The sequence below is a fragment of the Ranitomeya variabilis genome, chromosome 4 (genome assembly GCF_051348905.1).
Source record: "Ranitomeya variabilis isolate aRanVar5 chromosome 4, aRanVar5.hap1, whole genome shotgun sequence".
NCBI lineage: Eukaryota > Metazoa > Chordata > Amphibia > Anura > Dendrobatidae > Ranitomeya > Ranitomeya variabilis.
In genome coordinates, this window is record NC_135235.1 from 701,882,763 (window position 1) to 701,899,618 (window position 16,856).

The window sequence follows — 16,856 nt, forward strand, 5'->3', positions numbered from 1 at the left end:
AGTGTGTATATATCCCCTCACCCTGTATACTGAGACGTGGGGTATATGATTTTTCTATGTCACCTTTTGACTAGCCTTCAGGGGGTGAATTATGGGTATAGTTTTACATTTGGAATTAAGAAAGTTTAGTTTTATCCTTTTGTCATTTTACATATAATTATATATTATAATTTTTTTCTCAGTGATCTCCTTCCTCATGTTTGGCCTCATTAAAATATAAACATTCATACTCCGCTGGCGTACGGCCTCTGCTTCAGGGGTGTCTAGACTCATTGTGCCAGGACTTATCTTATGTGAGTTTGTTACATCACACGAGCTCTGGACCCTGAGGAGAAACTATGGTGGATTTTACCATTTATAAAGTAGCAGTAGACTCTTATACAATATGTATTCCTGCCTCTCTATATTATGTATTTACCTTTTACCTTTTTTGTAAATACTGAATGTGGGACACTTGTTAAGTATAAAAATAGGTTACATGTAGTGATGAGCGAGTATACTCGTTGCTCAGGTTTTCCCAAGCATGCTCGGGTGATCTCTGAGTATTTGTTAGTGTTTGGCGATTAAGTTTACATCGCCGCAGCTGAATGATTTACAGCTATTAGCCAGGCTGAGTACATGTGGGGGCTGCCTGGTTGCTAGGGAATCCCCACATGTAATCAATTGGCTAATAGCTGTAAATCATTCAGCTGCAGCGATGAAAACTTAATCTCCAAACATTAACAAATACTCGGAGATCACCCGAGCGTGCTCGGGAAAACCCAAGCAACGAGTACACTCGCTCATCACAAGTTACATGCCTCTGTATGAAGAGATCGGGAGAGAGAAACAGCCAGAGAGATTCTGCCAAGACATCCATACATCCAAAGGACCAGAGACAGGACAGTAGCAATTTTACATCATGGAACCACCACGAGGGACACGGAACTATCATCCTATAGGAAAAAAAGTAGGGGTTTTCAGCCTCGGATGGTGAGTGAGCAGATCTGTATTCTTCCATTGCTGAACCATGGATACTTTGAAGAAGCCAGGTTGTGATCCTCGGATCAACTGGCCTTGTACCTTGTATGGACTCAATGGACTGTCATCTTCCGATGCTTGTCGATACCTCCTCTCTGTGCATGCCACAGGTGGGGTAGCGACCCTGCGAGCTCTGAAGTAACAGCAGCTATTATCCCGGCAAATCAGCGGAAGGGTGATACTCTGTAAAGTACACCATCTTGGGTATTTTGCTGGGACTGTTTTGTGCTGTCTGCCTGTTTTGTGGTTCAATAAAGCATTGCCACACTATTTTACCCTCACCCTGTGTTGTCTGAGTAGCGTTTTGCCCACATTTAAAGGAGAGCGGGAATTCATCAGGATGATCCCTGGTCCATGCGGTTTCCGCTAGCGGACTGGGGTGCCCGCTGACCCCCATACATGTCTCCACAGGCATTCTTCAATAGTCTCCATGGGAGACTAGAAGCTGCCATAACCAGATCGGTTCTGCTATATGCAGGCGATGAGCAGATCGCCTGTATGTAGCAGAGTTGCTCACTTGCTATAGGCAGTGACAACCGTAGAGGTATGCTGGAGACCACTGGTTGTCATGCGAACCCATCAGTGACCCACGATCATGTGACAGGGTCACTGATGGGCGGGATATCTGGCCCATCATGTGCCGGAAAAGATATGGTCTCAGCGCCGGAGCCCACGTCAAGGGGAGGGAGTCTGGCATCAGCTTACATTTACACCCGATGTCGGAAAAGGGATAAAAGGGATTGTTTTTACAGAGACAAAAGTGGTAATCAATCATGTATACATACAAGTAATTACAATATGATAGAAAAAAGGAAGGCACTCACCATTACCAAAAGTGGAAGTCTTTATTTCATGGATAAAAAAAGCATAGGCCCGGGAGTAATGCAGAGAGTGCGGACAACGGCCATTTCATGCTCCTGCGCTTCAACAGGACCCATGAAAGTGTGAAATGGCCATTGTCCGCACTCTCTGCATTACTCCCGAGCCTGTCCTTTTTTTATCCATGAAATAAAGACTTCCACTTTTGGTAACGGTGAGTGCCTTCCTTTTTTCTTTCATTGTACCATTGGACTCCATTTTCATACAGGATTGAGCACCCATTCGTTGGGGTGTGTGGCGTTAATATAGTGTGTGAATGGTCTCTGCAGACTTGCTCAAGAGACCACGGTGGTGCAACAGTGCCAAATTTACTTTTCTCTGTTTTTGGACTTTATACAAATAATTACAAAAATACACAGCTTATAATGTTAAATAGAGTTAGAATGGTAGCGGCGCTAATGTACATATACAGACAGCTGCAGGTAGAGCCCTGAACCACACAGGGGATTAAATGACTGCGAAGAGATAGATATGTACCTGCGCTATATGGAATAATACATTAGATAAATAATAAGCGTGTTATTTACCTGTTTAATGTGGACAATACTCCGATTGCTTTTGTGTTGAGGTGGGTCAAATCTGAAGTTATATAGGATCGAGTGTTTAATGAAGGCAACACCTCGATTGATTTATGTTGAGGTAGATCAAATCTGAGGTTGTGTAGGCACAACTAAGGTAGGGAGAAAAAAAGAATGTATAAACCGAACAATACTGGGTCCAGATAATACCTGAATTGCTATCGTGCCCGGTTTTTTAAGACCATCCTCCAGTGAGTAAAATGTACAGTGAGAATAAAAATCCCTTAAAAAAAAGTCCTTTGAAGAACTTCTAGGTATGTCCCTTAACCCCCCCGGTGCTCTCTGCGGTACACTGATATGCGGGATTATATCAGTGACAAAATACTCTCTCAGTACCTGGGATAGGTGTAATGGCATAGAGCGGAAGTTGTCCGTAAGTGCCAGACGGTAGTAATAGAGCAAAATTACTTAGCTTGGTAATTGCAGTAGCTGTGTTTGCTTGTCTGTTTCCAGGCGGCTTGTATCAGCGCCGTCCCGGTCGATGCCGGCCCTCACGATGCCTGCGCTTGGAGATCCTTGCGCGGTACTCGGCAGGACCTTCGTGCCATTCGGGTCATGTGATCGGCAGTCACGTGGTGCCCCTGAGATAACTATGGATCGCAGTGGGAGCCAAGAAACCAATGCCTTTCTGTGGATGACAAGATGTGTGAGCTTAAATTTATTACCTTATTATCATGCCTTTTATATTCTGGTGACTTAAAATCATGGCGTCTGTAAGGATGAAAATTCGAATCGCTTGATCTTTCAGGTCTTGCCCCAGATCTGGTAGTCTTAGGGGCATTTGATACCTCACTTTTTGAATAAGGGTTTATCCTTTTTGCCAGTGGCTGCATTTGATGTGCTCTCTACAATTAAAGATCTCCATTTGTTCGCTTGCTCATTGTGGTTCAAAAGACTTTTTTTTATACTAATCTCTCAATTATTCCCCACAGAGGAGGAACAAGTAGCATTATGGGCATTAGAGGATCTAGCTGCTGAGCACAAAGCACAGAAGGAGGTAAGATCCCTCCTTCCATTAATTGGGGGGTTTCCACTGTTTAGGCACATCAGGGGCTCTCCAAACGTGACATGGTGTCCGATCTCAATTCCAGCCAATTCTGTGTTGAAAAAGTAAAACAGTGCTCCTTCCCTCCCAAGCTCTGCCGTGCGCTCAAACAGTGGTTTACCCCTACATATGGGGTATCAGCATACTCCGGACAAATTGAACAACTTTTGCAGTCCGATTTCTTCTGGTACCCTTAAGAAAACAAAAATTTGGGGGCTAAAAAATATTTTTTGTGGGAAAAAATGATTTTTTATTTTCACGGCTCTGCGTTATAAACTTTAGTGAAACACTTGGGGTTTCAAAGTTCTGACAACACATCTAGATAAGTTCCTTGGGGGGCTAGTTTCCAAAGTGGGGTCACGTGGTGGTTTCTACTCTTTAGGCACATCAGGGGCTCTGCAAACGCAACGTGATGCCCGCAGACCATTCTATCAAAGTCTGCATTCCAAAATGGTGCTCCTTCCCTTCCAAGCTCTGCCATGCACTCAAACAGTGGTTTACCCCCACATATGGGGTATCAGTGTACTCAGGACAAATTGCACAAATATGGGGTCCAATTTCTCCTGTTACCCTTGGGGAAAAAAAAACTTGAGGGCAAAAAGATCATTTAACCCCTTCCCGCCTTTGACGCATACGCTGCGTCATGAAAGTCGGTGCCAATCCGACCTGTGACGCAGCGTATGCGTCATGGAGGGATCGCGCTCCTGCAGATCGGGTGAAAGGGTTAACTCCAATTTCACCCGATCTGCAGGAACAGGGGGAGTAGTGCTTCAGCCCAGGGGGGTGGCTTCACCCCCTCGTGGCTACGATCGCTCTGATTGGCTGTTGAAAGTGAAACTGCCAATCAGAGCGATTTGTAATATTTCACCCAAAGAAACGGTGAAATATTACAATCCAGCCATGGCCGATGCTGCAATATCATCGGCCATGGCTGGAAAATCTAATCTGGACCCCCCCACACCCACCGATCTCCTCCCCAGTCCTCCGTTATGTGGTCCGCCCCCCTAAGTCGTCCTGTCCGCTCCTCCGTCCTCCTGTCCGCTCCCCCCGTGCTCCGGTCCCCCCTCCCTGTGCTCCGGTCCCCCCCCCCGTGATCCGATCACCCCCAACCATACTTACCGGGCCTCCCGATGTCCGTCTGGATTCTCCATGGGCGCCGCCATCTTCCAAAATGGCGGGCGCATGCGCACTGCGCCCGCCGAATCGGCCGGCTGGCAGATTCGTTTCAGATGTATTTTGATCACTGCGGTATAGCCTATCACAGTGATCAAAATAAAAAAAATAGTAAATGACCCCCCTTTATCACCCCCATAGGTAGGGACAATAATAAAAATAAATAAAATAATTTTTTTTTCTTTTTCTACTAGGGTTAGGGTTAGAACTAGGGTTAGAACTAGGGTTAGAATTAGGGGTAGGGGTAGGGTTAGGGCATGTGCACACAGTGCGGATTTGGCTGCGAATCCGCAGCGGATTGCCGCGGATCCGCAGCGGATTGGCCGCGGATCCGCAGCGGATTGGCCACGGATCCGCAGCGGATTGGCCGTGTTGTATTTTCCGCAGCATGTCAATTTTGTGCGGATTCCGCAGCGTTTTACACCTGTTCCTCAATAGGAATCCGCAGGTGAAATCCGCACAAAAAAACACTGGAAATCCGCTGTAAATCCGCAGGTAAAACGCAGTGCCTTTTACCTGCGGATTTTTCAAAAATAGGGCGGAAAAATCTCACACGAATCCGCAAAGTGGGCACATAGCCTTAGGGTTAGGGTTGGAATTAGAGTTAGGGTACCGTCACACAGTGGCACTTTGATCGCTACGACGGTACGATCTGTGACGTTCCAGCGATATCCATACGATCTCGCTGTGTCTGACACGCAGCAGCGATCAGGGACCCTGCTGAGAATCGTACGTCGTAGCAGATCGTTTGGAACTTTCTTTCGTCGCTGGATCTCCTGCTGCCATCGCTGGATCGTTGTGTGTGACAGCGATCCAGCGATGCGTTCGCTTGTAACCAGGGTAAACATCGGGTTACTAAGCGCAGGGCCACGCTTAGTAACCCGATGTTTACCGTGGTTACCAGCGTAAAAGTAAAAAAAAAAAAACGTACATACTCACATTTCGGTGTCCTTCAGGTCCCTTGCCGTCTGCTTCCCGCTCTGACTGTCTGCCGGCCGGAAAGTGAGAGCACAGCACAGCAGTGACGTCACCACTGTGCTCTGCTCTCACTGTACGGCGGCACTCAGTCAGAGCGGGAAGCAGACGGCAAGGGACCTGAAGGACACCGAAATGTGAGTATGTACGTTTTTTTTTTTTTTACTTTTACGCTGGTAACCACGGTAAACATCGGGTTACTAAGCGCGGCCCTGCGCTTAGTAACCCGATGTTTACCCTGGTTACCCGGGACCTTGGCATCGTTGGTCGCTGGAGAGCGGTCTGTGTGACAGCTCCCCAGCGACCACACAACGACTTTCCAACGATCACGGCCAGGTCATATCGCTGGTCGTGATCGTTGGTAAATCGTTATGTGAGACGGTACCCTTAGGGTTGGAATTAGGGCTAGGGTTGGAAATAGGGTTAAGATTAGGCTTGTGGTTAGGGTTAAGGATAGGGTTAGGGTTGTATTGGGGTTACAGTTGTGGGTAGGGTTGGGATTAGGGTTAGGGTTAGGGTTGGAATTAGGGTTACGGGTGTGTTGGGGTTAGGGTTGTGGTTAGGGGTGTGTTGGGGTTAGGGTTGTGATTAGGGTTATGGCTACAGTTGGGATTAGGGTTAGGAGTGTGTTGGGGTTAGTTTTGAAGTTAGAATTGAGGGGTTTCCACTGTTTAGGCACATCAGGGGTCTCCAAACGCAACATGGCGCCACCATTGATTCCAGCCAATCTTGCGTTCAAAAAGTCAAATGGTGCGCCCTCCCTTCCAAGCCCCGACATGCGACCAAACAGTGGTTTACCCCCACATATGGGATACCCGCGTACTCAGGACAAACTGGGCAACAACTATTGGGGTCCAATTTCTCCTGTTACCCTTGCAAAAATAAAAAATTACTTGCTAAAACATAATTTTTGAGGAAAGAACAATTATTTTTTATTTTCACGGCTCTACGTTATAAACTTATGTGAAGCACTTGGGGGTTGAAAGTGCTCACCACATATCTAGATAAGATCCTTTTGGGGTCTAGTTTCCAAAATGGGGTCACTTGTGGGGTGTTTCTACTGTTTAGGCACATCAGGGGCTCTGCAAATGCAACGTGACGCCCGCAGACCATTCCATCAAAGTCTGCATTTCAAATGTCACTACTTCCCTTCCAAGCCCTGACGTGCGCCCAATCAGTGGTTTACCCCCACATATGGGGTACCAGCGTACTCACAACAAACTGGGCAACAAATATTGGCATCCAATTTCTCCTGCTACCCTTGTGAAAAAAAAAATTGCTTGCTAAAACATCTTTTTTGAGGACAGAAAAATGATTTTTAATTTTCACGGCTCTGCGTTGTAAACTTCTGTGAAGCACTTGGGGGTTGAACGTGCTCACCACACATCTAGATAAGTTCTTTGGGGGGTCTAGTTTCCAAAATGGGGTCACTTATGGGGTGTTTCTACTGTTTAGGCACATCAGGGGCTCTGCAAATGCAACGTGACGCCCGCAGACCAATCCATCTAAGTCTGCATTTCAAATGTCACTACTTCCCTTCCGAGCCCTGACGTGCGCCCAAACAGTGGTTTACCCCCACATATGAGGTATCAGCGTACTCACAACAAACTGGGCAACAAATATTGGGGTCCAATTTCTCCTGTTACCCTTGTGAAAATAAACAATTGCTTGCTAAAACATCTTTTTTGAGGAAAGAAAAATGATTTTTTATTTTCACGGCTCTGCGTTGTAAACTTCTGTGAAGCACTTGGGGGTTGAACGTGCTCACCACACATCTAGATAAGTTCCTTGGGGGGTCTAGTTTCCAAAATGGGGTCACTTGTGGGGGGCTTCTACTGTTTAGGCACATCAGGGGCTCTGCAAACGTTACATGATTCCCGCAGACCATTCCATCAAAGTCTGCATTCCAAATCGTCACTACTTCCCTTCCGAGCCCCGGCATGTGCCCAAACAGTGGTTTACCCCCACATATGGGGTATCATCGTACTCAGGACAAACTGGACAACAACATTTGGGGTCCAATTTCTCCTATTACCCTTGGGAAAATAAAAATTATTTTTGAGGAAAGAAAAATTATTTTTTATTTTCATGGCTCTGAAAAATTTTGTGTGAAAAAAAAGTACTTTTTCATTTTTACGGATCAATCTGTGAAGCACCTGGGGGTTTTAAGTGCTCACTATGCATCTAGATTAGTTCCTTGGGGGGTCTAGTTTCCAAAATGGGGTCACTTGTAGGGGAGCTCCAATGTTTAGACACACAGGGGCTCTCCAAACGCGACATGGTGTCCGCTAATGATTGGAGCTAATTTTCCATTCAAAAAGTCAAATGGCGCGCCTTCCCTTCCGAGCCTTGCCGTGCACCCAAACAGTGGTTTACTCCCACATATGAGGTATCGGCGTACTCAGGAGAAATTGCCCAACAAATTTTAGGATCCATTTTATCCTGTTGCCCATGTGAAAATGAAAAAATTGAGGCTAAAAGAAATTTTGTGTGAAAAAAAAGTACTTTTTCATTTTTACGGATCAATTTGTGAAGCACCTGAGGGTTTAAAGTGCTCACTATGCTTCTAGATACGTTCCTTGGGGGGTCTAGTTTCCAAAATGGGGTCACTTGTGGGGGAGCTCCAATGTTTAGGCACACGGGGGCTCTCCAAACGCGACATGGTGTCCGCTAAAGATTGGAGCCAATTTTTCATTCAAAAAGTCAAATGGCGCTCCTTCCCTTCCGAGCCCTGCCGTGCGCCCAAACAGTGGTTTACCCCCACATATGAGGTATCAGCGTACTCAGGACAAATTGGACAACAACATTCGTGGTCCAGTTTCTCCTTTTACCCTTGGGAAAATAAAAAAATTGTTGCGAAAAGATCATTTTTGTGACTTAAAAGTTAAATGTTAATTATTTCCCTCCATGTTGCTTCTGCTGCTGTAAAACACCTGAAGGGTTAATAAACTTCTTGAATGTGGTTTTGAGCACCTTGAGGGGTGCAGTTTTTAGAATGGTGTCACTTTTGGGTATTTTTAGCCATATAGAACCCTCAAACTGACTTCAAATGTGAGGTGGTCCCTAAAAAAAATGGTTTTGTAAATTTTGTTGTAAAAATGAGAAATCACTGGTCAAATTTTAACCCTTATAACTTCCTAGCAAAAAAAAAATTTGTTTCCAAAATTGTGCTGATGTAAAGTAGACATGTGGGAAATGTTATTTATTAACTATTTTGTGTCACATAACTCTCTGGTTTAACAGAATAAAAATTCAAAATGTGAAAATTGCTAAATTTTCAAATTTTTTGCCAAATTTCCGTTTTTTTCACAAATAAACTCAGAAATTATCGACCTAAATTTACCACTAACATGAAGCCCAATATGTCACGAAAAAACAATCTCAGAACCGCAAGGATCCGTTGAAGCGTTCCTGAGTTATTACCTCATAAAGGGACACTGGTCAGAATTGCAAAAAATGGCAAGGACATTAAGGCCAAAATAGGCTGGGTCATGAAGGGGTTAAAAAAATATATATGATTTTTTATTTTTATGGCTCTACATTATAAACTTCTGTGAACCACTTGGGGGTTAAAAGTGCTCACCACCCATCTCGATAAATTCCTTAGGTGGTCTACTTTCCAAAATGGTGTCACTTGTGGGGGGTTTCCACTGTTTAGGAACATCAGGGGCTCTCCAAACGCGACATAGCGTCCTATCTCAAGTCCAGCCAATTTTGCATTGAAAAGTCAAATGGCGCTCCTTCCCTTCCGAGCTCTGCTATACGCCTAAACAGTGGTTTATCCCCACATATGAGGTATCGGCGTACTCGGGACAAATTTCACAACAACTTTTGGAGTCCAATTTCTTCTGTTGCTCTTGGGAAAATAAAATATTGGGGGCGAAAAAAATCATATTTGTGAAAAAAATATGATTTTTTTTACGGCTCTGCATTATAAACTGTAGCATCCCCCACATATGGGGTATGGGCGTACTCAGGACAAGTTATACAGCAACTCTTGGAGTCCAGTTTCTCTTGTTACACATTGTAAATTAAAATAAATTGGATCTTAAGTAATTTTTTTGTGAAAAAAGTTAAATGTTAATTTTTTAAAAAACATTCAAAAAATTCCTGTGAAGCACCTGAAGGGTAAATAAATTTCTTGAATGTGGTTTTGAGCACCTTGAGGGGTGCAGTTTTTAAAATGGTGTCACATTAGGGTATTTTCTATTATATAGACCCCTCAAAGTGACTTAAAAAGTGATGTGGTCCCTAAAAAAATTGTGGTTAAAAGTTGACCAGCAATTTCTCATTTTTACAACCTTATAACGTTCTAACAAAAAAACTTTTGGTTCCAAAATTGTGCTTATGTAAATTAGACATGTGAGAAATGTTGCTTATTAAGTATTTTGTGTGACATATCTCTGTGATTTAAGGGGATGAAAATTGAAATTTGGAAAATTTCAAAATTTTAGCCAGTTCCATTTTTTTCACAAAATAGCGAGAAATGTTACCACTATCTTGAAGTAAAATATGCCCCGAGAAAACAATGTCAGAATCACCAGGATCCATGGAAGCGTTCCTGAGTTATTACCTCATAAAGGGACAGTGGTCAAAATTGTAAAAATTGGCCCGGTCATTAACATGCAAACCACCCGTGGGGGTTAAGGGGTTAAAATGTGACTTCCTGTAACTTTTTCCAGACGGTTAACATTAAAAATCCAGTGTGATAACGAGTCACATGAAGGATTAAATGATAAAGACAGATTAAAATTCTGTTCTTCTGAGCTTTGAATGAAATTCAATATTGATATTCTTCAAAAATTAAGGATTGGTGGAAAATAATGTATCTTTACATTCATGTCCATGTTTCAATGGTTGTACAGAACTCTCATTAACAATGTCGGAACACAATCAGTGATAAAAAGTTTTGTAAACAAATTTGGATTCCTAAATTCTGTATCGCGTGTTACAAAAAGACTCTTTCTTTGAATGTTCGCAATCCCTTGATTTTGCTAGAAAACATGAGAATCGTGAAAGGAAAATAAATTGTGCTAATTTTGTAAAATCAGACAGAGTAAAATCTTATCAGAAGCTAGTGTGAAAATCTCCTGAACGGAGTCATCCCCAAAATCAAATGTATGAAGTATGTAGGAAATTATATATTTGTTATAAGCCCTATCCAAAAGTCCACAGAAAGAGCTTCACAGAAAGAGTTAAAAATGCAAAGTTATGACCTTCACTCTACAAAAAGACAAATGACAGAAGGTGACAGACAGAAACAAGGTGATTTCTGAGAGTGACATCATGGGGGGTAAACTGGGGTGTGCACGTATCTGTGATCCCACCGGTCCTTAAAGATATATAGCCCCCAAATCCTTTTCTCTATCTTTGCACATTTCCAGCATGGATCTGCACCATTTACTCTGACTTTGGTACACTTGGATTGTCACCCAAAAGGAGTGAGTTTTATGGTTTTATTTAATAACCAATTTTTTGCCTATTTTTTTCATATTACACTCACATTTTTCACTATTTTAATTAACTTGTGGCTACTTTATCCAATAACTTAGGCACATTTTTTAATTATTTATATCATTTTAATATAAACATTTTTTTTCTGCTTTCACTTTTTTCTTTCTTTTCTTTTTTGGGGGTCCCTTATGTGATCACAAATATGTGTTTTTTTTATAGTACACATATATATACTGTACAGTTAGGTCCATATATATTTGGACAGAGACAACCTTTTTCTAATTTTGGTTATAGACATTACCACAATGAATTTTAAACAAAACAACTCAGATGCAGTTGAAGTTCAGACTTTCAGCTTTCATTTGAGGGTATCCACATTAAAATTGGATGAAGGGTTTAGGAGTTTCAGCTCCTTAACATGTGCCACCCTGTTTTTAAAGGGACTAAAAGTAATTGGACAATTGACTCCAAGGCTATTTCATGGACAGGTGTGGGCAATCCCTTCGTTATGTCATTCTCAATTAAGCAGATAAAAGGCCTGGAGTTGATTTGAGGTGTGGTGCTTGCATTTGGAAGGTTTTACTGTGAAGTAAACATGCGGTGAAAGGAGCTCTCCATGCAGGTGAAACAAGCCATCCTTAAGCTGCGAAAACAGAAAAAAACATCCGAGAAATTGCTACAATATTAGGAGTGGCAAAATCTACAGTTTGGTACATCCTGAGAAAGAAGAAAGCGCTGGTGAACTCATCAATGCAAAAAGACCGGGGCGCCCACGGAAGACAACAGTGGTGGATGATCGCAGAATAATCTCCATGGTGAAGAGAAACCCCTTCACAACAGCCAACCAAGTGACCAACACTCTCCAGGAGGTCGGCGTATCAATATCCAAATCTCCAATAAAGAGAAGACTGCATGAAAGTAAATACAGAGGGTTCACTGCACGGTGCAAGCCACTCATAAGCATCAAGAATAAAAAGGCTAGACTGGACTTTGCTAAAAAACATCTTAAAAAGCCAACACAGTTCTGGAAGAACATTCTTTGGACAAATGAAACCAAGATCAACCTCTACCAGAATGATGGAAAGAGAAACGTATGGCGAAGGCAAGGCGTGGTACAGCTCATGATCCAAAGCATACCACATCATCTGTAATAGAAGGCGGAGGCAGTGTGATGGCTTGGGCATGCATGGCTGCCAGTGGCACTGGGTCACTAGTGTTTATTGATGATGTGACACAGGACAGAAGCAGCCGAATGAATTCTGAGGTATTCAGAGCCATACTGTGTGCTCAGATCCAGCCAAATGCAGCCACACTGATTGGTCGTCGTTTCATACTACAGATGGACAATGACCCAAAACATAAAGCCAAAGCAACCCAGGAGTTTATTAAAGCAAAGAAGTGGAATATTCTTGAATGGCCAAGTCAGTCACCTGATCTCAACCCAGTTGAGCATGCATTTCACTTGTTAAAGACTAAACTTCAGACAGAAAGGCCCACAAACAGCAACTGAAAACCACCGCAGCGAAGGCCTGGCAGAGCATCAAAAAGGAGGAAACACAGCGTCTGGTGATGTCCATGAGTTCAAAACTTCAGGCAGTCATTGCCAACAAAGGGTTTTCAACCAGGTACTAGAAATTAACATTTTATTTAAAATTATTGAATCTGTCCAATTACTTTTGGTCCCTTTAAAAACAGGGTGGCAGATGTTAAGGAGCTGAAACTCCTAAACCCTTCATCCAATTTTAATGTGGATACCCTCAAATGAAAGCTGAAAGTCTGAACTTCAACTGCATCTGAATTGTTTTGTTTAAAATTCATTGTGGTAATGTCTATAACCGAAATTAGAAAAATGTTGTCTCTGTCCAAATATATATGGACCTAACTGTATATTTTATGTGATATCTGTGTTCCAGCATCTGTTCTAATGGTTTTATGGTTATCACATTATATATAATATACTATCTTTTATCAATTGATGAATTTTTTATTGAATATATCTTGTCCGGTATTTGTATGATAGTCCATTTTTCTGGGGTTTTCTTTTAATGGGGGGTAAACTGAAGATTCAATTATCAGAGCTCTTTAACCCCTTAGTGACAGAGCCAATTTGGTACTTAATGACCGAGCCAATTTTTACAATTCTGACCACTGTCACTTTATGAGGTTATAACTCTGGAACGCTTTAACGGATCCTGCTGATTCTGAGATTGTTTTTTCGTGACATGTTGTACTTCATGCTAGTGGTAACATTTCTTCGGTATTACTTGCGATTATTTATGAAAAAAATGGAAATATGGTGAAAATTTTTAAAATTTTGCAATTTTCAAATTTTGTATTTTTATGCCCTTAAATCAGAGAGATATGTCACACAAAATAGTTAATAAATAACATTTCCGACATGTCTACTTTACATCAGCACAATTTTGGAAACAAAATTTTTTTTTGTTAGGGAGTTATAAGGGTTAAAATTTGACCAGCAATTTCTCATTTTTACAACACCATTTTTTTAGGGACCACATCACATTTGAAGTCATTTTGAGGGGTCTATATGATAGAAAATAACCAAGTGTGACACCATTCTAAAAACTGCACCCCTCAAGGTACTTAAAACCACATTCAAGAAGTTTATTAACCCTTTACGTGCTTCACAGGAACTCAAACAATGTGGAAGGAAAAAATGAACATTTAACTTTTTTTGCAAACACTTTAATTCAGAACCATATTTTTTTATTTTCACAAGTGTAAAAACAGAAATTTAACCATACATTTTGTTGTGCAATTTCTCCTGAATACGCTGATACCCCATATGTGGGGATAAACCACTGTTTGGGCGCACCGCAGAGCTTGGAAGAGAAGGAGCTCCATTTGACTTTTTCAATGCTGAATTGTCTGGAATTGAGATCGGACGCCATGTCGCGTTTGGAGAGCCCCTAATGTGCCTAAACAGTGGAAACCCCCCACAAGTGACACCATTTTGGAAACTAGACCCCTTAAGGAACTTAACTAGATGTGTGGTGAGCACTTTGAGCCCCCAAGTGCTTCACAGAAGTTTATAACGTAGAGCCGTGAAAATAAAAAATTGCATTTGTTTACACAAAAATGATATTTTCGCCCACAAATTCTTATTTTCACAAGGGTAACAGGAGAAATTAGACCACAAAAGTTGTTGTGCAATTTCTCCTGAGTACGTCGATACCCCATATGTGGGAGTAAACCACTGTTTGGGCGCACCGCAAAGCTTGGAAGAGAAGGAGTGTCGTTTTACTTTTTCAATGTAGAATTGGCTGGAATTGAGATCGGACGCCATGTCGCGTTTGGAGAGCCCCTGATGTGCCTAAACAGTGGAAACCCCCCACAAGTGACACCATTTTGTGGTTAAATATATTTTTATTAAAGAGAAGAGAATTTTACAAGAAAAACAGTAGTTGAAAACTACGTCAATGATCAAAGTACTTTTTCTTATAATATACAATTCGAGAAGAGTAACACAAAAAAACACTCATTCACAAACCTTGCATAAATCTTACAAAAAAGAGAGAGAAAAAAAAAATTAGATGGAGTAAACCCTCAAGAATGACTACGGTATCTTTAACATATAAGCAATGACTCCTTGCCCCCGCAACAGGCGAGGACTTTCATTACCGTAAATAAAGTAAAGCATACCTAAAATCAGTTCGCCCATGTCCCCTAAAGCGAGACATGCACGCAGATGGTATCATTATAAAAGTAACTGGTGAATCATGGTACAGACCTATCACACCGAGCTGGTGGAAGGTGAACAGCTCACCCAGGGGGGAGATAGAAAGAAGAAAAAATAGAGGGGGGAGCCCAATTAGGTGGGGCTCAAGAAAAGATATTTAAAATGAGAACATGAAAAGAAAGGAAGAGTAGCTTAGTAATCGACTGTAGAATAGACAGGTGTATTCAGGTAAACAGGTCAGGGAAACGAGCAGAATCTTTAAATAGAATCCATTCAGTCCAGGTACCTAAGAAGGAGACCCTTGTCTGTGAAAGGTCTGCTTCAATTTCCTCCATCCTAAAGATGGTTTCAAATTCTGAAAACCACTCCACAACATCGGGGGGAACCGGGTCTCGCCATCGGTGGGGGATGACCGTTCTAGCAGCTGCTAGGCAAAATTTAAGGATGTCCTTTTTTTGGGATCTCACCGAACCGGGAATCATGGAGAGCAATGCCATCTCCGGAGTACCGGTGATGTGCTTGCCTGTGATCAAACCATAATTTCGGAACACTTGGTCCCAGAATGTTCTAATCAAGGGGCAGTCCCACCAGATATGCAAAAGGGAGCCAATGCCATTTCCACACCTCCAGCAGCAGTTTGAAATTGAGGGAGAAAATTTGTGTAACCTGTCAGGTGTGAGGTACCACCTATATTGCAGTTTATACCCCTTCTCCGAGGCCTCACTGGAACTCGGGAGTTTATGGTTCATCAGGAAGCAACGCTCCCAATCCTCATCCGACAGAGTCCGACCTAAATCCTTCTCCCAAGCAGACTGGAAATAGAGCCTTGCGTCAGAGTCAGGTGTTGAAAAAATTGAGTAGAGGGAAGAGATTCCCCTGCTCGGGGCGTCACCACCGGCAAACAACAGTTCCAAGGGAGAGAGTCTACAGTTCGAACCCCTAGGCAAATTCAAAGAGGCCAGGAAAGACCGGACCTGCAAGTACTCCCACCATAGAAGTTTAGTGGAGGGAGATTGGGTTTGGAGGGAACAGAGGGTGGGAATCTCGCCGCGCTGTAAGATATCGCCAACCCGTATGTCATCCTCGTATTTCCATCCCATGAAGGCTTTCCTGTGAATGCCCGGAGGAAATGCCGGGTTGCAAAAAATAGGTGTAAGAAGGCTGGCCCCAGAAGGAGCGGACCCCTTCACCCCACTGCAGTGCCATGCCCTCATAGCCTCTGAGGTTAGGAAGGAAAATCTCCCCTGTTGAAGAGCATATTGCTTTTGGATCCACTGAAGATACTGAAGAGGCAAATTGGACCATTCTTGTTCCAACTCTACCCATTTTTTAAATTTAATTTTATATTTCCAGTCCAAGAGGCGAACTAATATGGCCGCCCTGCAATAGTTTCGGAGGTTGGGCAGACCAACCCCACCAAACTGGCGCGGCCTAGATAAAACCTTGTAACTCACCCTCGGTGTTTTCCCCTTCCAGATAAAACGGGAAATCAAGGACTGTATTTTAATAAAAAACGATTTATGTGGCCAAATGGGAATTGCCTGAAAGATATAAAGAAATCTCGGCAGGATATCCATCTTTACCACCTGAATCCTACCGAGCCACGACAGCCTCAATGAAGTGACACCATTTTAGAAACTAGACCCCATAAAGAACTTAACTAGATGTGTGGTGAGCACTTTGATCCCCCAGGTGCTTCACGGAAGTTTATAACGTAGAGCCGTGAAAATAAAAAATCACATTTTTTCTACAAAAATGATCTTTTTGCCCCAAAATTTTTATTTTCCCAAGGGTAACAGGAGAAATTAGACCACAAAAGTTGTTGTGCAATTTCTCCTGAGTACGTTGATACCCCATATGTGGGGGTAAACCACTGTTTGGGCTCACTGCAGAGCTTGGAAGAGAAGGAGCGCCGTTTTACTTTTTCAATGTAGAATTGGCCTGAATTGAGATCGGATGCCATGTCGCGTTTGGAGAGCCCCTGATGTGCCTAAACAGTGGAAACCCCCCACAAATGACACCATTTTGGAAA

The 16,856-nt window shown here is 42.6% G+C and overlaps 1 protein-coding gene across 1 annotated transcript in view; it reads right to left on the reverse strand.

The window, feature by feature from the left end:
* Positions 1-16,856, reverse strand: part of LOC143766427 (uncharacterized) — a 473,765-nt gene that overhangs the window by 374,538 nt on the left and 82,371 nt on the right. The window lies entirely within an intron of this gene.